Source organism: Ursus maritimus, unplaced genomic scaffold, assembly GCF_017311325.1.
Source record: "Ursus maritimus isolate PB19 unplaced genomic scaffold, ASM1731132v1 scaffold_25, whole genome shotgun sequence".
Classification (NCBI taxonomy): Eukaryota; Metazoa; Chordata; class Mammalia; order Carnivora; family Ursidae; genus Ursus; species Ursus maritimus.
In genome coordinates, this window is record NW_024425008.1 from 6,930,705 (window position 1) to 6,953,019 (window position 22,315).

The window sequence follows — 22,315 nt, forward strand, 5'->3', positions numbered from 1 at the left end:
CCACCCTGCCTGACAGCCCAGAGTCCAGTGGTCTGCAAAACCTGCTGCAGAGAGAGCATGGTGGCGGGGGCGTCCCTCTGCCGATCATTAATGATTCAATGTATGTGCCAACCATAGACAACATCTACATTATTAGGTCTGACTGCAAGGTCACTTCTTTAAAAAAAAAAAAAGATGTCTTTATTTATTTGAAAGATAGAGAGGGAGAGCAGGGGAAAGGGAAGGGCAGAGAGAGAGAGAGAGAGAGAGAGAGACAGAGAGAGAGAGAATCTCAAGCAGATTCCATGCTGAGCACAGAGCCCGATGTGGGGCTTGATCCCAAGACGGTGAGATCACAACCTGAGTCAAAACCAGGAGTCGGATGCTTAACCGACTGAGCCACCCAGGTGCCCCTGCAAGATCACTTCTAACTGTGCAGATGAAGAAATTAAAAATGACCTCATTGGCCACAGGACTTCAGATTGACCCATGTCACAAATATATATACCTGTAAATGAGAACCACAGAGGGGAGAGAGACCACCGAGGTGAGCTGATGGGTGCCCCCCCGTGCTCCGGGTAACCAGAAGCCAGACTGAGAGGCTGGAGGCTGGAGCTGGGGACAAGGACAGGCTCCATGGCTTGGCTGTGATGTCCTCACCACAGGTGTCTCTGGACCTCGGTTTCCTCATACATAACACAGGAGTAGTATCTCCCCGGTCTGCCCTATGGTGTACTCAGGAAACATGTATTGAGCACGTGCTGTGTACCCGGTGCAAGGCATATAGCAGTGGACAGAAGAGACGAGGTCCCTGCCCCGTGGAGCTGCCATCTTAGCAGCAGGAGAGTGACGGCAAATACAGAAGCACATGGGCGTGGCCTGCGACCGCAGGAGGTGGTGGGTGCCAGGAAGTCAAGCAAAGCAGGGGAGAGATGGAGAGACCAGGGTGGGCGGGCGCCCCCGGAGGGCGTCAGGGAAGACCTTTCTGGGAAGGCGACGCTGACAAAGACCTCAGTCAAGTGGGAAGCACAGATACTCTCCAGGTAAGACAGACAGATCTCCTGATGAACGGGACTAAGTGTATGAGAAAGAGAGGAATCAAGATATCTGGTGTGGACACGATCAGAACAGAAATGAAAGTGCGAAACAGCACCATGCCAAGGGTCTTGTAGACATCGAATGTTCGGTGGAGTTTCACTAAATGACCAGCAGTGCTCCTGGAGCCCCCAGGTGTCTGACCCATGAGGTGACACAGTGGGGCTCAGCCACAACGACGATGATGGTGATGATAGCGGCGATTCCGCCCACATCTGTCGTCACCCCACAGTTTTCCAGACACTTGCTCCTCCCTCGCCATTCCTTTTCCACCGCAGCCTTACAGGTACCCCCTCTCCTACCTGCCCCGGGGTGGAAAGCTGTCCCAGGAACTTCCTGCAGGTGGCAGTTCGCTGGTGGGGCATTCAACCCTCTCCACGGTTTGACCCCAAAATAAGTACTTGCTTCTCCTGTTTTCTTCTACTGTTCAAAAAAAAAAAAAAAAAAAAAAAAAGTCACCGCATGGCTAATTCCTCTAACTTAATTTGACTTCAAATATGCATACAGACCTACACTCGGTTTATTAGAGGAGAAAAATGTGAGACAATGGAGGCCCCGTTGACACCTGCAGAGCCTAGGAAGCCTGCCCACATTTTCTAGAAGAGCCATGAAAACCCAGAATTCAGGGGCCACGCTGGTAGCCCAGCCAGAGCCCACCCTCCACCTCTAACACGCGGGGCACGTGACTGCCCTAACCCCGTGGTTTTGCCCAAAGAAGCGTGGCTGATGTGATCAGTTTGAGGAAAAGTGGTACAACGGGAACAGGAGCAGTTCTTCCGATATTAAACCCACATTTCTACAGGAACGTTTTTATTCCTTCCGCTAGGACCTCTTTCCTTCCTCTTCTGATTTCGTACAGAAAAACAGCACCACAGCCAGTAAAAAATCCCTGTCTGCAACCTCCAGGATCTAGATTTCATTTTCTGTATCTTTCCCACAAATCACAATTCATTTGCCTGCAAAAATTACTCTGAAAACTTCAATTTTCTCCCTTGTTTATTCCTCCCCATGTTCTAAAGTCGCATTACTCGCTGTTAATAAAAATGGTTAAACCATTCAGTTAACTGTTTTATTATCAATTGCTATTTATTGTGAACAAGACTTCGGTTATTATGTTATTCAAAAAGCATTTGGTAATGTGCTTCTGAAAAACAGCTCTACAAAATAGTTTATTAGTGCATTAATTATATGACTTTTGAACCCCCAAACAAATGTAATGATAATACGAAATATGTCAGCCTGGTTTGCCAAATGCGGAAGCCTGCGATGTTTCTTATCCTATGTGCCAATAATATAAATAAGTGTGTGTTGTTAGGCAGGCATCTAACTGGCGTACTCACTTCCAAATAGCCTTAATATTTATTATAATGCCAAAGTAATGTCAACATTATTTACAGATTATGAAAAATAATTTAAGGCTTGAGCAAACTTGCTGTTGGACTGTAACAAGTTTCCTGATCACAGAAATATTTATTGTGATGCAGTCAGCACACACACACACTACTGTTTCCAATAATGAGCAAATACGATGAAGTTTTAACTGTTTGAAGTCTTGTCAAAATATTTTTCGGTAGGACTGGAATCTTCCGATGTGCCGAGGAACACTATTGATTATATTGTGTCGTTGGTATAACCTCACCTTTTGTATCCAAAATTTTACGGCAAATTGTTAGCTTTCCCGAAGAGCAAATAAATCATTATCCTAAATATAGGCTGTCAGGCTAGCTCAGTACTTAGCACAACCTTAAAAATTAGGCGTCTTATCTGTGCTTTTGGTAGAACGACTACTTTATTTAGCAATGCATTAAAATAAAGACTTCTTGATTGGCTCGGTAGGAAACAAAGGAGGGGAAGCCGAGAGATAAGCCGCGTGAACACATCTTAAAAATTACACAATGCTGTGCAATAAACATGAGCTCTGTTTGGATATTTTGGGTTTTCACGGAGTGGTGCAAGGAGGAGGAAAATGGTCCCTAAAAAACATCCACGAGCGCCAACAGAAGAAAACCAGCTTCTCTGCTAGGTGGTGTGAACGGCGCATCGGCCTAACAACGAAATCAACCGGCCAACGTCAGAGACGCGTTAGGAAATGTGGTTTCCAGCCTGGCATGTTTGACAAGCTCACGTCCACAGAGCCAGAATCTCTCCTGCCTTCCTTTGACTTTCCCATAAGTATTCTCAGGTTTGTTTGTTTTCCTTTTTCAAGCCTCTAGAGTCCCATTCCTTAGCATATAGTTTTCATTTGGTTCAATTCTTCTTTAAGACAGTCCAACCTGTTCAATTTTGAAGATGTCTTAATTAGTCTAATCCTGATTGGGCTCTTTCCAAAGCTCCTGTTGGCAAAGTCAGATTTCAATTAACATTCTGCTTCCATACTGCAAATGCCCTTGCTCAGACTTTTTTTTTTTTTTTTAATGTGCTATTTTGGATGCTACCTCTCTTCAGCTTTATTCTGCCTCAGAAATCAGACGGCTCCTAAAATGTTTCAAGGCACCAGGCACAGGGAAGAGTTCTGGCAAGGACTGTTCTCTGAAATGCTCAAGAAACATCGTTCTGTTGACCAGCATCTCGTTCGCGCGATGGTGAGCTTCAAGAGGACGAGACGGGCACATTCTCCTGGTTCTCCAAAAATCCGGCATCGGATCCTTTCCTTTACTGGCGACAGATTGTTGAGACCAAGGATGTGGCGATACGGTCCTGCCTCAGAGTTCTCAAGCAGCCGGTGGATAGGTGTTCAAGGCTTCCAAACACGTTAATGCATTCAGGCCCCACGTGAATCCTGTGAGGTGTTACCTGTGCCCATTTTACAGATGAAACTGCCTCGAATTCAGAGTGTTCAACTGACCTGCCCAAGACTACAGAGCCCATCAGTAGCCACGTGAGACTAGACAGTCTTCCGCTTGACCACACGATATGATGAAGTGAACACGCTTAATAAAAAAAATTTACAGATAAAAGAGGAATACAGTAGTGCCATGTTTATTCATTAGGAACTGCAGATGAGGTCTCGAACTGAAGGTAATGCCGAAGCTTTCTTCCATGTAGCCACTCTCTACTCTTGACTCAGACAGTCTGAGTTCGAAGCCCAGCTCCAGGACCTTGGACAGATGCACCTAACTTCTCTAGACCTCAGTTAATTCGTCAGTAATATGGGGATGTCAATAACGCCTATTTCATAGGGTTGCCCTGAGGATGCCATGAGGCTCCTCACACGTGTCTGACACATAATGAACTCCATGACCCCTTGAACAAATATTAGCTGTCCACCACACCGTTTCTCAACCTTAGCCCCAAAGACAATCTGGGCTGGATGATTCTTTGCTTGGAGGACTTTCCTATGCAAATGGGGGATGTTTTGCTACATCCCTGGCCTTTATTCACTAGGTACCATAGCATCTTCTCCAGTGGTGACAACCAAAATGTCTCCAGGTATTATCAAATATGGCCTGGGGACAAAGGGAATGCTGCTATGATATGACGCCCCAAGGCTGCCCAGTCCACTATGATAATCACTAACCACGTAAGGCTATTGAGCACTTGAAATATAGCTAGTGCCACACAGGGCAACCATAGTCTGGATATACTGGGTTAAATAAAATACATTATTAAAATATTCTCACCCGTTTCTTTTAACTTATGTTTTTACTCTGGCCGAGAGAAATATAAAGATGACACTCATGGTTTGCGTTAGGCTTCTCTTGGACAGCCCTGTGCTAAAGGCTTCAATCCCACCTCGAGGAAGTTCACTCCTGATGGCTATCTCAAGCCCAGACCCTTGTTTCTACTTGGCCGTCAGGCACCTCTATTGTCTAACAACTCGGTGTCAGACTCGCCGCAAAACTCATCATCTTTCCTCCATCCTGAGCCACCATCGTCTTCCCAGGTGACCAAAACTTGAAGACTGGATATCATTCTCAATTCACCCTTACACTCATCCCCTCCCTCTCAACCAAAGTCTAGTATTCGATTTCCCAGTCTGTCCCAGTGTTTCTAAATCTGAAAAGGGAATAACCAAAGCTAGGGTCTGCAGAGAAAAACTGGAAATGACCTAATTGCCATAACAGGGGCCTGGTGAGTAAACGACAGCCCATCTCCATGATGCAACACCATGCAGGATTAGAATCACAGGTAAGAATATTTAGTAGCAGGAATCATGTTTAGGAAGCACACGCAGGAGAGCATAGATTGGGACACAGCATAAAAACATGGTCTTATTTTTGTCTCAAAAGTATATCCATTGATACTCACCTAGACACATGCATGAAAAAAGCTAGATCTCTTACATGGCAGTTTGTGGACAGCTGGTGAGAACACAGATGAATTGTAGTTGAATTGTGTAGTATGCTCTGCTCCCAAGCTTTGCAATGAACACGAATTACTCCTATAAGAAAAGAAAAAGTGTATGTTCCCATCTTCCCTGTCGTGAGCTACAATCCTCGTCCCACTCATGGGTTGTTCTAGCAAGAGCATTACATTTGTGAAGCCATTTTTTAAATATAGGGGCTGATAAGCGTCACCCAGGCATTAGAATCTGATGGTCAACAGGGATGCTGTCACTCAGAGGACATCGGCAGTGTCTGGAGACGTTTTGGCTGTCAGAACAGGGAGAGATGTTACTGGCATGTAGCAGGGGGAAAGCCAGGGATGTGGCTTAACATCTTACCATCGGCAAGACCGCCCCCCCAAGCAAAGAACTGTCCATCCCCAAAGGCCAAGAGTTGAGATCACTATTGATCAGTATCACTGCTGAGAGACAGTAGTCTACAGCTAACACTTACTTGTTCAAGCGGCCTGGACCATATGGCCAGACAAAGAAGTAGTTCCACGGGAGCTATGAGCTCAGCTCAGAACCTTCAACTGTCCCTGACTGCATCTGCCTGACACCAAAAATCCCAATTAAAATCAAAACGTACTAACTTGCGTGAGGCTAGACAAGTTGCTGGGAATCGCGTGGTCACCCACAGGCGAGATAGCGAAGGGGAAGTAAACAGGAAGTACCTTCTCACACTGAGAGGCGACGTCTGGGCGTGTGCAAGTCTGGGAGGGCAGAGCCATCTGCCGAGAGCGGCCCTGCTGGACCTGTTTTGTCGAGAGTCTACAGTTTTGAACACGGTTTGTCTGGCGCCCTTCACAAGCACTACATTAACTTGCGTTCATTTGAAATTCATCATTTCCAAAGAGATATGAGACACTGGAGGCTTAGTTTCCAGGATTTTAAATGTCAGGCATCCAAAATGTGCTGTGGAGACACAGCAGCTGGAAGACGATGTTTTTGAAATTTATCTACAAACAGAAGCAGCTCCCCGAGCCGGGCTTTTTCAAAAACCAAAAAAAAAAAAAAAAAGCATTCCTCGGAACACACACGACCAGAGCCCTGATGGGCATCCTTCTTCCAAAGACAGAACAGTTCAAGTGAAAGATGAAGCGTTCACTCTCGACCTGACCTCTCGAAAGTGCGAGACAAGCCAACCTTCAGCAGAAGTGCACACCCAAAAAGGAATCTTCCTTCCACACTCGAGGAAAAATTAAATGTCGGGCCCCAGCCACACTGGCCTCCTTGCTGGTCCTCAGACATTCCCAGCACACTCTAGACTCACGGTTCGTGCCTGGGCTGGTCCTTCTAGAATGTTCCTCCCCAGATAACCATGCGGCTCCCACACGTAGCCCCTTACATCTCCCTTCCCTTCTCTAAGAGGCCCGCCCTTACTCTACTCTTTGATACTGCGATCTACCCCCTCCCCTACTCCTCCCCCTGCCAGCATTCTCCCCTCCTTACCCCGTTCTGACTTTTCTTTTTCCTAACACACTGCACAATCAGATTTATCATGCATGTCATTTATTGTCTCTTCCTCTGAAGAATGCAAGTTCTAGGAAGGCAGGACTTGTTTCAGTCACTGGTGGATCCCAAGCTCCCAGAAAGGGGCTAAGGAATTTACTGAGCATCTTCTCTGGGCTCGCTGTGATACTCACCGCGGTAGGAAGGACACAGCACACGTGCCTGCTGCCGCGTGTAAGGAAATGACAAGCCAGGTGAGCAAAGGCAAGTATCTGGGAGGCAAAGTGACTAGGAGATGCTTAGACCAGCTTGAGTTGGTTTCTGTTGCTTGCAACCAAAAGGCATCTGAGCAGTAAGACCCCACGATCGTTGCTGGTTCTCCAGGACTATGAGGGAATCTGTGGAGAGGGTGAACGTGAGGGTGGGTTGGAGCCAAGTCTTCATGGAGGAACCATGCACTCTCAGGTCGGGCAGCAGCCTGGGAGAGCACCAGCCTCCCACTGAATGCCCGGCTCCTTGCCTCCACTTCACCACCCAGCACTAGATCAGCTCACGTGACCTACTCCTCTGAGCTCTGCCCCTGAGTCTTCCGGTGCCCAGAACGGAAATGCAGAACTGCCGGCAGAGTCTGGCCACAACCGCTCTAGGGCTACAGGTGATACGTCATTCATGCAGCCCTATTGGCAGCCGCAGGCACCTTTCACCAGCGCCAAGACGATCTGCCCAGGACATCGAAAGGATTCACTGAACAGAGCAGACAGGTGAGACCCTTTCCTGTGAGGAAAATGCAGCAGAGGCACAGGAATAAACTCAGAGCCAGAGCTGAGGACCAGAGGCCGAAAGCCACAAGCTGAACCATGAACAGCAGGACCCCAAATATCAGGAGAGCTGCGGCCACAAGCTTGGAGTCCAAGGGCTCTGAAGCAGCAGTGGGGCTAGGCAGGTGGTTTCAGCCCATGAGCATCGGTTCCCTCCCTGTCACACGGGAATGTTCACTGTGGTTACCCCCAAGGGTTAAAGGAGGTAACACACACAAAGTCAGAAGCTCAGAGCGAGCACCACCTATGACCGGCTATTTCTCCGACCATTGGACCATCACGGCAGGGGGTCCATGGTAGGAGGCTTAAGAGATAACAACTACGTTTTAGGGAAAATAACCAGACAGGTATAAGGAAGAATTGATGAAGAGCTGCCAGACAGAGAAGCAGTCGGAGATGTGAGTGACAAGGGTGGCCATGACCGGGGGAAAGGACGGAGCCAGGACAGCAGTGGGGGACGGATTCGCATAAAGGAAGGAAGCTACCCTGTGTGTGGCCAGGGTCCTCCACGCACCAAGAAGTGCCCAGCAACCAGTAGATGCCCCGTCAATGCTGCTGAGTGGATGCGGGAATGATACATAGATCTGTGTGTGCATATATTCATGTATGCATGTGTATTTAATGCATATGTATAAAAACACACATAATATAGTTAACATTTATACATATATAAATACAAAAATACACATTTCACTTTCAAAAGGATTTGAAGCTGTTCGTAATAAAAATATACACATGGAATGGGACAAAACAAATTAAAAGAGAGCTGAAAGGTTCTGCTTTTAGGAAAAAGGAATGTGCCAGGAAGCTCCCTCCTTCAGGGGCAGCATGTATCTCTAAGCTTCCCACTGGCCAAGGTGATAAAGGAAACCCGCTGTGTTACTAATTCCACTGCCCCACCAATCAGCCTACAAATGAATCCAGAAGAACAAATGTTGTCTTGAAAACATCGGGCCACACATAACTCAGCTCTTCGCATGAGACGTATTTGGGCAGGATGGCAAGCAACTTCACCGACAGTTTCAAAAACTACAAAAATGTTCAGAAATATGATTTCTTTTTTATGTCAAAATCTCTACAACGCAAGGGTATCACATGAAATGATGGCTCAGCATCAGCCGTGATCCCCCCGATCATGGTATTTTTGGAAATCTTGAACTGGATGCATTTTCCTTGCCGCTGTCTATGACTTGGAGCTCACGGGCACAGGTCATCGCCCCACTGAAGGCCAGTTGACAATGCCCTTCCCGGGAGGAGGCTTAAGAAGAACTCTTCCCACCCTTCATGTTCAGTGTGCCTGGGGGCCCACTTTCAGTTACTAGAGTGAGCCACGCTTCACCGGGTGCAAATAGGCTTCCCTATACATCCCGGTGTGTCCGTGCATCCAGGACAAAATACGTCAGGCATTGAGTATAACACACATTGGATAAGATCTACCACTGACCTTCTATTGCTTTGTGGGCTCCTTTGTGGTCTCATTCGGTAGTCAACCACACTGCTGATCTCTGGCGAGGTGGCACAGGCAGCCAGGGTGCCTCATGCTAAGGGCAGGGGGACCTCTGTGCCCTCAGCTCGCTCTCCCTCTAGACCGAGATGGACGGAACGTACAGTAACCCTGGCTCAACAGAGGTGCAGGCAAAGCCCTGTGGGTGCTCCTAGGGGTAACACGGTGTCCTGCAAGGACCACCCATTTCCCTGCCGATGCTGCGAATGAATATAAGGGTCATTCCCACCTGCAAGCTCACGCACTGACAGGTGATCTCTCCGGAGGCTGGAGGCTGGAATGCCGCCTCGTGTAGTATAATTAAAAGAAACAACCAAAAAGTCCTTGCCCCCCCCTCAAGAAAATCAGAAACCCAGACAGCATAAATAATGACAAGGAGCGTCTTTCATGCACCAATGACAAGTGGGGAAGTTGTGCTCTCAACAAAGGAGGCGTACAATGGCAAGCTCTCCGATGAATAGGGACAGCGTCTGTCTAACTTGGTGCAGCACGCCACAGACTGCCAAGTACCTGTGGGTGCTTAATAAGTGCCTTTGACGGATGATGAATGCCATCATTATTAAATCTGCCATTATATTTTTTAGTGAATGAACCTTCCTTATCAATCTTTATAACCACGATTTCAATGGTATTAATTCAGTCATTTCCCATACCAAGTGCTTTTCTAAATTCTAGTCCTCAAGCCTTGTCAAAAAACAATGCATTTGATTTTTGCAATGTCACATGCCAGTATCAAAGAAAATTTAACTTATATGTTATCTGCTCAAATGGTTACGGCAGAATATGGTTCCTAAAGAACATAAAAGAATTATTTTCCAGCTTCTAACCTACAGCAATGCTTTTAGTGGAGGCTCCTTTCAACGTGGTTGATATTAGCAATACTTGATTTTCTAACACAAAGAACCATTGTTTCTAGGAGTGGTTGCTTAAAACGTAAATACTTGGATATGGCTTGTGAACTGTAATCATTTCCATTTTATTTTTTTTTTAACACTCCCCACATAAACCAGGATGGGCACAAAACTGAAAAACACAGACACCTTTTCATAAGCACAAAACAGTGGCCCCTCCAATTCTATTGGTCATTTTTACCTCGAGCTGCCTCGTTAGGCTTCAGAGTCAAGCTGAGGACCCTTCTCAATCCGGCCCAAATATTCTCTTTCTCCCATCTCTTATTTCTAGCACTCATTGGTCAAAATACAAGAACTCCTCTCTTCCTCTGCCCCCCTCTCCCTCCCTCCTCGCCTCCTCCTTACATCTCCCTCCGTTGTCCCTCCTGTCCCCAGAGAAGGAAGAGGAGACCAACTGCATAAGCACACATCAGGCTTGACATTCAGCAATATGAATGGGAATAAGACTGAGCCCTCCCAGCAAAGTGCTCACTGTTGCGTCAGGAAGACAGAGCATCAAGGGCAAAGTCTCATTCCACTTGGGGACGGCCAAAGCAGGCTGAGCAGAGTGCCAGGGCACAGGGCGTGGGGCGTCATCCTTTTGCAGGGGAACTCGGACAGAAGGAGGCTTTGAAGGTGGTGGCAGGCAGAGGTGGTGGGAGAAGCCCGTGCAGATGGAGGGGAAAGCCCAGTTAACGACGCGGAGACAAACCAGTGCCCAGTGCATTCGGGGAAGAGTAAGAGCCCAGCTGGGCTCCCAGGAGCAGTGAGGCCAAAGGTGGGACCGGCTCAGGTTATGGAGGGGGGTACATCCCACGCTAAAAGTCTGGCTGGTACTTGGCACAAAGTTATACAACGTGTGTTTCGTAGTAGGTGCTCGGTGTTCAAGACACGTGGGAGTCATGAAATATATTTAAGTCCCACTGTGCACAACTGAGGCAGACCCAGCCAGGGTGAGGCCTGAAGCTTAAAACAGTGAGGGTGGAGGTCTTTAGGAAAATGAATTATTTTATTTATTTATTTATTTATTTATTTATTTATTTATTTATTCATTTATTTATTTATTTTGAGAGAGAGAGAAAGATCATGTAAGCAGGGGGAGGGACGAGGGGCAGAGGTGGAGGTAGAGAGAGAATCTTATTAAGCAGGCTCCTTGCCCAGGGTGTATGGAGCCTGGTGCAGGGCTCAATCTCACCACCCTGAGATCAGGACTTGAGGCCAAAGCAAGAATCAGACAGTTAACCCACTGAGCCACCCCAGCGCTCCCAAGAAGGTGAATTTAAAAGCATAGGACCCTGGGAAGATGGGGGAGGAGCCTGTGCTGGTGAACGCCCCCTCCCCCCTGCCCCAGCCAAAAGTTTGGGCCTCTGGGAATGGCCCCTCCTGCTCTGCAGTGAGAAGAGCTGGATGCAGGGGGAGGACGCACTAGAAAGGGGACCCTGTGCCTGAGTGAGCACAGACTTCTTTCTCTCTCGTCCCAGCATGTCCTGTGGCCCACACGCTTGCTGTCACACGTTGTGAATTAGGTGGAAAGGTTTCTGCCCTTTCCAGCCACTGCTGAGCTCAGTGCAGGGCCTGCACGAGGGAGGGGCTCTCCTAATGCTGGGCCAGGGAGGAAGCATGACAGGGGACATCTGATCTCTCCCGCTGCAAACTGCCTCTCTCGTTCTTTCTGGAGACAGGAACTGAGCACATCTTCTCTGCCAAGTGCTGGGAATACAGCACATGAGCTACGGTCAAGGGATTGGGAGTAAATACAAAGGTCTTTCTCACTGCCCCTGAAAGCTCAGAGCCCACGAGAAAGACAGGCAACGGGGTAGTCACACTGCGTATCCCCCGAACGCCTGCTGCAGGCAAAGCATTCCAGCAACATATCTCATTTAATCCTCTCGATCCAGGAGTCAGGCAGTATCATTACATACACCCCCCGCCCCTGACAAAATGAGGTCACAGGGCTAGGGTGTGAGGGGAGGGTCAAAACATGAAGTCTAACTGCAGAGCCCCGATTTGTAACCACACACACACACACACACACACACACTCCAGACACCCAGTATTTAATGGCAACATAGAAATCCGAATTCAGGGGCGCCTGGGTGGCTCAGTCGGTTAAGCATACGCCTTTGGCTCAGGTCATGATCAAGCCCCACAGCCAGCTCCCTGCTCAGCGGGGAGCCTGCTTCTCCCTTTCCCTCTCCCTGCTTCTCCCCATGCTTGTGCTCTCTCTCTCTGTCAAGTAAATAAATAAAATATTTTTTTTTAAGATTTTATTTATTTGACAGAGATAGAGAGCCAGCGAGAGAGGGAACACAGCAGGGGAGTGGGAGAGGAAGAAGCAGGCTCCCAGCAGAGGAGCCCGATGCGGGGCTCGATCCCAGAACTCCAGGATCACACCCTGAGCCGAAGGCAGACGCTTAATGACTATGCCGCCCAGGTGCCCCAATAAATAAAATCTTTAAAAAAAATCCGGATGCAGCTGAGGGCAAGAGTGCATGCGGGGGGGGGTACAGCCAACTCGGGGGGATCACGGAGGGCTGCAAAACAGAAGGCTTGAGCTGAGTATTAAAGAATCAATAGAAGTTCGCCAAGCAGATGAAGAGGAAGGAAAAGCATTCCAGACAAAGGGAACAGCAAGTACAAAGAGAGAATGCTAGAAAACCCGTGGTCTGTGGTTTCACACTCTGGCAAAGCCACCCTCAATAGGCCGTCACTTGTACCTGGGAGGGGACAGGCATGCGGGACCTTTTTGGGACCGTTCCTCCAGGCGACCGTTAGGAGGTCCAGCAGGGAACTGTGGCAATAAGGAAGTGAATGGGGGTGGTTCTTTCCTCTGAGTGTTAATTCTTCAGGAGCCCAAATGAGGCTAACAAAAGAGAAATTACACGCAATACTGTGTCGTGGCACTTTGACATAAGTGTCAGCTTAGAATTTCAAATAAAATTAGAAGATTCTTCTAATAATTATATAGGATGGCAAATAAGGTCCAGGGGCAGGCACATGTGGGAAGAAGTGACTAATCATATTTTGCAAAAAAGCATCGGGGGCTGACCCTTCTCGGGATAATATTGCGGGGAAGTCAGACCCGAGGAAAGGTTACCAGTGGTTAATGTTAAGTAGTAATCCATCCGCCACGCACCCGCTCCTCCATATTCATAGACAACTACCCCCCATCCATATTCATTACCGTCCGAAGAGTTTTAAAGTAGCAAATGCAAGCTTGGAGGATTTCAGTTCCAATAAAAGTGCTTCCAGTGACGGACGCCACAGGCTTCCCCCACGAACGTTGGAATTAAAGTCAACTCATAAAGGAGGCTACCAGGTGGTAGGGCTGGGACAAGACCGGTCTTCCTTCGAACATCGAGAAGTGCCTCCTTCCATCGGGCGCTGGCCAGATGCCAGGCACAGTGCCCAAGAGCTTCCAAGTGCGGGCTCTGGGCTCAGATAGCCTGGGTGGGAATCCCAGCTCCAGCGCTTCACGCAGGGGGCCAAGCTATGCCAGCACACCCTGGCTCAGTTTCTCCCATCTCAACTGCCCTTCACAGGATGAACGTCAAATGAGACCATCCACGCAGCCACACCTTTGGCCCCGTGCTTGTCAGAGCGACAGAGGGCTCAGCACCGTTCAGAGTCCTGGTGATTCTTGTCTGGTGCTTCCAACACACGGTACGGGGGCCCTCGGCCCTGCAGTAGAGACGAGAAAAGGCACAGTAACGTGCACGAAGCCACCACAGGTGGGTCTGCTCCCCCCATGGCGCACCGTGCCTTCCAGCACGAGGCTTTGGAAGTTCTTGGGAAACTGAGATATGGCGCAACATGCCTTCCAGCGCAAGGCTTTGGAAGTTCTTGGGAAACTGAGATATGGGCACCGTCCCACCATGAGCCTCAATAAAGCTTCAAGGCCTCGGACTTCCTTGTAGATTAGCTTCTGAAAAGAACAGAACGCTATTAAAACTCTTCCAAGAATAGAGGTAACTTCCAACATCCCCTCTGCCACGCACGGTCGGGTTTTGGCTTTTCATTTTTAACATAATTTTGGCTCTTCGGTGAGATCCCTTCATTCTTCCACATGTATCGCGCACCTAGATTCGTGATACTTGTCCCTGTCTGTATCGCTTAAAACTGGGTGATTTCCAGTGTTTCAAAGTGCTTTCAAAGGCACGAGCGTTTGCTGCCCTCACAACAACCCCAAAGCCAAGGTAAATGTGTAGTATTGTTGTGTGCATTTTTTCAATTTCACAGAAAAGGGAACAGGCACAAGAAAAGGTAAGGAATTTGCCTAAAAAGTCACGCTGCAGTGGGAGAGTATTAGTCCAGGATTTTTGACCTGGGGAAGGGTGAGCCTCTAAATTCTGCTTGGGAGCCTGGTAGGGGATGTGGGGGAGATCCTATGGAGGAATCCGCGGTGCTAGCGAAGGTCCAGCTGGAGCGGGCAGCCTTAAAGCTCTTTCTATCCTACATTCTCTGAGGATCCCGGGGGTGCGTTGTCTGTTTGGCTATGAAGCCTGACTTATGGGTAAGTGGGAGGTGGTGCAGGACAGAGAGGCGGGCTCGGAGGAGAGCTCTGTGGGGCCCGGGATCATCAGGCTAGAAATACACATATATACGAAAGACAACAGAAACAAAGGTCTAGGCATCGCGGAAGGACAGGACGTAGTGAGGACCCAGGACACTGACCTTGCTCTCCAAGTGGTGTTTGTCAGGGTCAAGTAAGTCCTGGCCAACAGCTCCCTCCCCTCCTCACGCACACCTCCCAGATTTAGACAAACGAGGGAGAAGTTAATTCACTTTACCCTGAAATGAAACCCACCCCGGTTGCAGAGAGTGGGTGGAAAGGCAGGAAGCCGCGACTGCCCCGAGATAAAGCAGAGGCAGGGGCGCTGGCAGATCTTGATCTGGAGAAGCTTCGCCCTTGCCTTCTCGCCTGCGTCCCTGCAGCGTTCAGATCGCCAGCCGCATCCGCAACCGCGAGCGCTCACTTGCGCCCGGCCGGCGCCGGAGATGGGGGCAGATTAGGGGCACGCAAGGCGGAAGGGCGGATGCGGAAAGGAAACGCAAGAAGGGTGAAAACTGGTATTGAATTCAGCTCAACACGCGGGAGAGTAAAAACACACCTCACTCAGAAACAAAACAAAACAAAACAAAACAACACAAAAAAAGAACTCCCGAGCCTCTGGCCACGGCTGCGCCCCAGCCCGGCTCACAGGCCTGTGGTTCCTGGACAGCCTTGGCGTCCCCCGGTGGCAGGGTCCCCAGGGCGAACCTGCGCCCGCCCCACCCCCACCTCCTCTGGCAACTGCGGGTCTGGAGGAAAGCTCTGGTCAAAATGGGCTGCTCTTTAGAGAGAGAGAAACATTCGTAGTGGGGAAGTTCTCCAATCTGGGAGGATTTCCGAACGTGCACAGGGGCGCTTCTTGGGGCCCTAAAGCGGGTGGGTTCCATCAGTCCGGGCTGTCAGCGCAGGTCCCCGCGCAGCCCCTCGGATGTCACCCCCAACCTGCAAGGCGCCCTAGCGCTTGTTCGCGTTTGCAAACCCCGGAGGGGGAGGAGAAGGGGTGCCCCCTGTCCAGGGGACCAGGCCCCTCTGGGGGTGGCTGCTCGCGTTACCCACAGGGTCACAGCCCCTGTAGGAGAGGCCAGGAAGCCAAGACAGCCTCCGGGCTGCGCCTTGGGAATTCTGCGTTCTTAAGCTCCGGGGAGGGCGCGCCACCCCCGCCCAGCCCGGCGGTCCCCACGCTGCAGGGTTGACCCGGGTGAGCGCGCTCCTCCCCAGGTCCCGCCCCGCCCGGCCTCCTTTGTTTTTGTGCGGTTTTTTTTTTTTCCTTAATGTATTGTTCTTGTGGTTAAGTTCTGCACAGCCACGAATGAGATGAACGTTCCGATCCAGGGGGGTTGCCCACCTGGGCCCTGCACCACACCAGCCCTCGGCCCGCTCCCCAGGAGCCCAGGAAACTGTGGCAGCCTCCTTGCCTCCGCTGTCGCCCGGTCTTCCTTTCACCCCTCAGCTTCAGGGTTGCAAAGGCAGAGACTTTCCGCAGCAGCCACAGCAACAGGTAGCTGGAGGCATGGGCTCTGAAAGCGGGTCGCCACCCTGTCCCTTTGCCCGTGCCACACCACCCGTCCTCCTTGGCTGTCGCTGCGCCCTGCTGGGTGTGCCTGGCGTCCTGTGCGGTGCCAGCGACTGCAGACCCGCGCAGCGGCTTCCCAGCTTCCCTGAGCATTTTGTTCAGAAGGGGCATGAGCCGGGTTGCTGCCAGGACCTAAAAACACGACCTTGATGGGGCGCCTGGCCGGCCCTATCGGTGGAGCATGCCACTCTGGATCTCAGGGTCCTGAGTTCAAGCCCCACGTCCTGTGCAGCGTGTTTAAAACAAAACAAAACAGAAAACCAGTCTGCTTTGCAAATAGACTGTAAAACTGGAAGAGCTTGAGGCTTTTTTGAGGGTCCTAGAATTTCTTTTTTAGAACTTAAGAATACGGAACAGGTACCTCAAATAATAAAGTAACCTTCTACACAAATAGTGCAATGGCATGAATTGTGCATCAATAACAGGTAAATATCGTGGTGTATTTCAGGCAAATGACTGCCTATTGAGCCGCAGTGTACCATGTGAGGAGCAGAGCCTTCTCATTTCCACAGTGACCGTGGGTCCCTGCTGGGTGAGAAGCTCAAGTCTACTTTGAGACCTTCAGTAAATATGAGGCCCTCCTGAAGCCCCAGGTCTCCTCCACCAGCCCTGAGGAAAATGTCAGAGGCCAAAGTTCAACTCCTTCATTTACAAAATGGGTAAACTGAGGCCCAGAGAGGTCTAAGATCAGTCTCGCCCAGGGCAGTGGAAGTGGGGCGTAAGACAGACTTCACTGTTCTCTGGTTACACTCACGGGGGCAGCATGGAGAGCACAGTGCCCCACCTGTGGGTAGTTCTAGTCTCAATCCCATTCTACCGATGAGGAAACTGAGGAACAAGGAGGGTAAGCAATCGCATCAAGCACTCCTACACTACAGGTGAGGCTGCGTCTCCTCTGCCCCAGCTTCAGGTCAAAGAAATTCCCTCTGGTCTTCCCATCAGCGGACCAGGGTGGGTTCAACTTCGCTGTGACTCTGCCCAGACCTCCACCGCTGCGGAATTTCAAAGTTTCTCAAACTTGGATGAAATGCCATAGAATTTTTTTTCTTCTCGTGGCTCCCTCATTCCATAAGCGAAAAACAGATCCAGAGCAGGGCTCCTGCGAGACGCAGGTTGCAGGCAGGTGTATGGGTCCGGGCGTCGAGCGCAAAGCCGCAATTCCTAGATCTGCTGGGCTTTATTATTTTAAAAGGTAGAAGTTCACAGCTTCCTGCACGAAAGTCTCTTCATTTTCTTGGAGCCAAGCTTAAATGCCTCTAAAAACTTGGCCTGCCATTATTCTGTAGCTGTTAATTAAGCTCTGAAACTTTACATTATGTTTACAGTGCAGTGTGTGAATTGCAAAATAAATTAGAACCCACAGCAAAGAAGTTGGAGTTTTCAATAAATGGGACAAAAATTAAGGAAGAGTGTCTTCTTAGCAAGTACATGCACTCTGCTATTTCTCCTAAGGGAGAAAATGGACTTTTGAAAAAGCACACGTTACTTCTGAAAAATTAAACGAAATACCAAAGGGTTCGCGCTTTCCCCTGGCATGGCAGTCTGGATTGGGTAATTCTGCACAGACAAGATAGTGAAGAAGAAAAGAGAAAATAAGTGTAATGCACGAGAAAGGCATTCCTTCGCCATATAGGAAACTAAAAACACAAGATGGTATAAATCACTCATACAGTTAAAAGCAACAACAGAAAACAAAATTATAGTACGGTTTCACACAAGTTCTAAAGCAGATTCCAGGTAAATTTTATATTTGCATTTGATTTTTTAAGCAACCTGTACTAAATTCAGGAGGCCAAAAATAGGTTTAAAAGAAAGGCATAAACAAAACTCCACACAGGGATAAGCAGCTGATGTTTTGCAAACTTGTAGCCTGGAAGGCACTCTTAAAATACACTCTTTAGAGCGTTATTACTCAGTTTTTAAAATGAAATATGTATGCTTTCTTCCTTCTGTAAATTTCATTTTTGCGGGAAAAAAAAAGGGTTTAGGAGGTCTTGAAACCTCGCCCTGAAGATTATTGTTGTAAAATGGAGCAGATATATAAGCTTTTACGAACAGAAGAAGGAAAGCTTGTGTTTAAATCAGATAAACTCATTTAAAAAAAAAAAAATCCTGCCAAATCTTTCACAGCAATTCGATTCTTAAAATTTTAAGAGATTAAAGAGCAATCTTCAATCCAACTTCTTGAAATATTTGATAATTTGTTTTAAAATTAAGGATTTGACGTCTGCCTTCTCAAAACAAATGCAAAAATGGTATACATTTTAATCCATCCTGGCAGTCCAAGCATACTACTTCTCCGTGTCCTGTTATAAAAGCTGTGAGTGCATCTAAAAATAGAGAAGAAAAGAAAGACTAAAAAAAAGTTGAAGAAGGAGTGTCTCTTAAAATGTATCTGGTTTAAATCTGCATTAATACAGTATATTTCCTAGAATATCCTCATATAAATGGTTGTTAACAATATAAATTACCTAATTCTGCCCCACAAAAAATAATCCTATTGTGTTCCCTAATTTTAAAAACCTGGCATTTCAAAACCTTTCTAAGAATTCTAAGCAATATGATACATATAATGAAGAACCATAGAGGAAGAGGCTTAACGCGCAGGGACTTGGCCCTTTGCAGACCCTTGTCCCGTCCACCCCCCACCAACACCGGGAACATAATAGAGATGCAGATAGGCCAAGCCGATGTGAGGCTTTGTGAAGGGCAAATAATGAAATTACAATTCTTGCTCTTTCTTTTTCTGGCTTCCTCCCTTCTTAAATTTCTTCCTCTTTTTTTCTTTTTAAAAATTCCCATTTATTTGAGACATGGTGTGATGGAAGTTGAAAAGATTGGTGTTTGGAGCCAAGCGTTTCGAAGCCTTACACAAGCTCCTGGTTCCTAGCTGGGTGACGGTGGTCAGATGCCAAATGTCACTGAAGACTTGGTTTCCTCCTATCAATGTGGATGTGGACGTGGACGTGTTAGAGGTATAGAGAGATAAAAGTATAGATTGAGATATAGGTGTGGGCGTGAATACAGAGAATGGAAAATCAGGGGTGTGGAAATACGGACATAGATGTGGATACAGAAAAAAGACAAATACAGGTACAAAAGAGAGAGAGACATGGAAGTAGAGCTGTACGTGGATGACGTGGTATTGATAATGGTGGCGTTTACCTTGCCTGCCTCGAAGGCTCCGTGGTCACCAGATGACAGCATGCACACTATCGTTCTTTGCAAATTTAAAGCGTGAGGAGTAAAAACGGCACCTCCACTTGCATGGCATCTAGTGCTTTTTCAATGAATTTAGCGATTCGAAAGCTACGTAAGTAAGAGGGTTTGGGGAGAAAGTATCCTAATTAGAGTTCACCCCCGTATTCACTCTTCCATGCATTTATTCACTCCACAACCGTGTACTGAGTGCTTTGTAGGTAGGGAAGGGAGTTTGTTTTTCTCAACTTGCTTTTAAGTATAATTTCTTTAAGCACCTTCCCTCCTCCAGACGCTGTAGGTCACAAGCAGCCACGGACTGCTTGTCATCTCAACATCAGAAGGCTAGATGGTATTTGTCCCGCTTGGCTAATAAGGAAACGGAGGCCCAGAGAGCAGGTGGAGACCCACAGCTAGTCGGGGGGGAGTGTATGGATACAGGCTCTATCCTCAGCAGCCTTTGTCCTCCATGACTTTTAAGAAAAAATAAGAGCTCACGGAGATCCGATGCCTTGATTTGTCTGCGGGCACATGTCTCCAGACGGGGATAAATACCCCAGCTAACAATTCCTACTCTCGCAAAGGATTATCTCACCGGCAGAGGTAACAGGGGAAGGTCCTCAGGACAGGGATGTTGTAGCGGTTGTGTTATTCTCATTCGGAACGCCCATGAGCACAGTCAAGGGGGAAATGGCTGTGTGCACCCCAACTCACCTTGAAGCCTCTGTGCACGGCAGACTCATTCATCGTGCCAGGCAGGGTGGCCGCATCATTTGACAGAAGAAGAAATTGAGACGCAGAAACACTGAGTCGCCAGGGTCACACAGCAGGCAGATGGAGAAGCCCGGACGTGGACCCGTGAGCCGCGGCCTCGGGTCAGAAGTCAAGGCTGGCACATTTTTTCTGAGCACAAGCGAAAGCGGGAAGGGTGGAGGAGGGGCGCTTTTGCTTGGATTAGAATCGTGAATCGCCGCCGAGCAGGAAGAAATCCTGGGGCCCAGGGCTTCTTGGCCTCCGATTTCACGGGTGCCCTCTCTCGGGAATGGAAACAGGCACCCGTGCTCAGATTTCCTTGCGAGCGAGTTGAAGGAGGCACCTCTCTGTCCTGGGACACCCAGCAGCACCCACAGAAGGTTGCCCACTCTGCTAACAGTGCGGGGCTGGCCCTGCTGGCCGCCTGGGCTTGGTGGTTCCAGTTCTTTCTGTCCCCTGGTAATTGTACGTTTTCTGCAGTTCTCCTGTGTTCATGGTGCTGCCGTGCCGCACAAATGATGACGGACCAACTCCAAGCAGTCCTTTCTTGGTCGCCCACACTGGCTACAAAGATGTGCGTGACCTTGTGAATAAGAAATATTCCGGGGGCGCCTGGGTGGCACAGTCGTTAAGCGTCTGCCTTCGGCTCAGGGCGTGATCCCGGCGTTCTGGGATCGAGCCCCACATCAGGCTCCTCCGCTATGAACCTGCTTCTTCCTCTCCCACTCCCCTGCTTGTGTTCCCTCTCTCGCTGGCTGTCTTTATCTCTGTCAAATAAATAAATAAAATCTTAAAAAAAAAAAAATTCCGAATTCTCCATAAACAGGAAGAGGATGAAGAAAGACAAAACGCCCAAGTACCTTCTCATTGTCGTCCTTATTGGTTTGTCTGTGACATGCTTTCCATCCCCAAGGCCATCGGGACCTACCCACTGACACTTTGAAGGCCGATGCAAATTTCAAAGAAACAGGTGGAATGAACTTTGGACTAGAAGTTAAGAAATGGAGGTCTAGCCCTGCCTCCAAGGCAAGCGTATCTTTACTTTCTTCATCTATGCAGTAGGGATATAAAAATCTGCCCCGCTTGGATATACAGCAGCAGGGATGACGAAGAGAAAGGCGATGGCTACCCTCTACCGCGTGCTTATTTTGTGCCAGCTCGATCTTTATACATTTACATCCAATTCTCACCGTTACCCTGTGAGGTAGAACTATGTCCTTATCTCCAGCTCACAGAAGTGGCAACTGAGGCACAGAGAGGTCAAGTTACTTCTCCAAATCACAGAGCTGGTAAAAGGCAAAGCTTTGGATTTGATTCTAGGTCAGTTTCACCCTGAGCGTTTATGGGTCGAGTTTGAAAGCGCATCTAAAAATGCTTTTGCAAGGTTGGGGGGAAAAATGCATCCAAACACTAGAAGTTATAAAACACGTTAAACTTTTTTTGTTTTGTGTTAATTTACAGGGTTTTAGTGGGGTCTGGAGAGCTGATGGTAGTTTTGTCTCAAGTTATCAAGCTGGGCCTTGTGCACTAGAAATCTCCCCGATCCCTTCCACCTCTGAAATTCTAAGTTTTTCAAAATACAATGCTGCTATTGATGGGTCTGCCCCAGAGAGGAAGGCAGGACGAAGGTCTGAGGGAAGCCCAAATGCCAACTTCTGAAACATCACGGCACCTCACGGCACCCATGGTGACCTTGGGGAAGGTCATGGTGCCTCTCCCCTTAGCCCCAGGCCCTTCACCTCTAAGCTGGGGATCTAAAACTGCCCATCACACCAACCTGACTGGATTGGATTCAGGATGAAGGGAGAGGAGCAGACAGCTCTGGAAACAAGAGATTCCTGTGTTCAGTGTTTATTCTAAGCCTATGCTTGAGCTTTCCTCCACACCCCAGCGTTCTCTCCTGGTTGGTTCTCCACGAGTCTCCTTTAGGGGCCATATGCTGAAAAGGCAGGTGTTTATCTGGACGGTGGGCGGATTTCAGTGCCCTTCATCCTCTCTGTTGATGAGCGTGGTTCTTAGAACCAAGCTCTGCAGGCACCGTCCCTGCTTGCTGTCCCCGCTCCCCGCTCTCCCAGGACCCTGAGTTTTTCAGAGCGGATCTGGAATTGCAAAGTTCAGAAAGAGAAGCACAGGCTTTCTTTCTGTGGCTTGTTGTGTATTTCTGATGACACTCCCAC

At 48.6% G+C, this 22,315-nt stretch overlaps 1 long non-coding RNA gene across 10 annotated transcripts; it reads right to left on the minus strand.

The window, feature by feature from the left end:
* Positions 1-410: 410 nt before the first annotated feature.
* On the minus strand, positions 411-15,100 carry LOC103669564. 10 transcript variants are annotated; one of them, XR_005837619.1, is made up of 5 exons: positions 14,870-15,100; positions 13,247-13,987; positions 7,045-7,248; positions 5,323-5,455; positions 411-1,497 (listed from the first exon to the last, which is right to left on the minus strand). It is a non-coding gene; the product is annotated as an uncharacterized LOC103669564 (long non-coding RNA). The 10 variants fall into 10 exon arrangements; XR_005837617.1 differs by having other exon boundaries at positions 14,853-15,100; XR_005837620.1 differs by lacking the exon at positions 14,870-15,100 and adding an exon at positions 14,737-14,859.
* Positions 15,101-22,315: the final 7,215 nt, after the last annotated feature.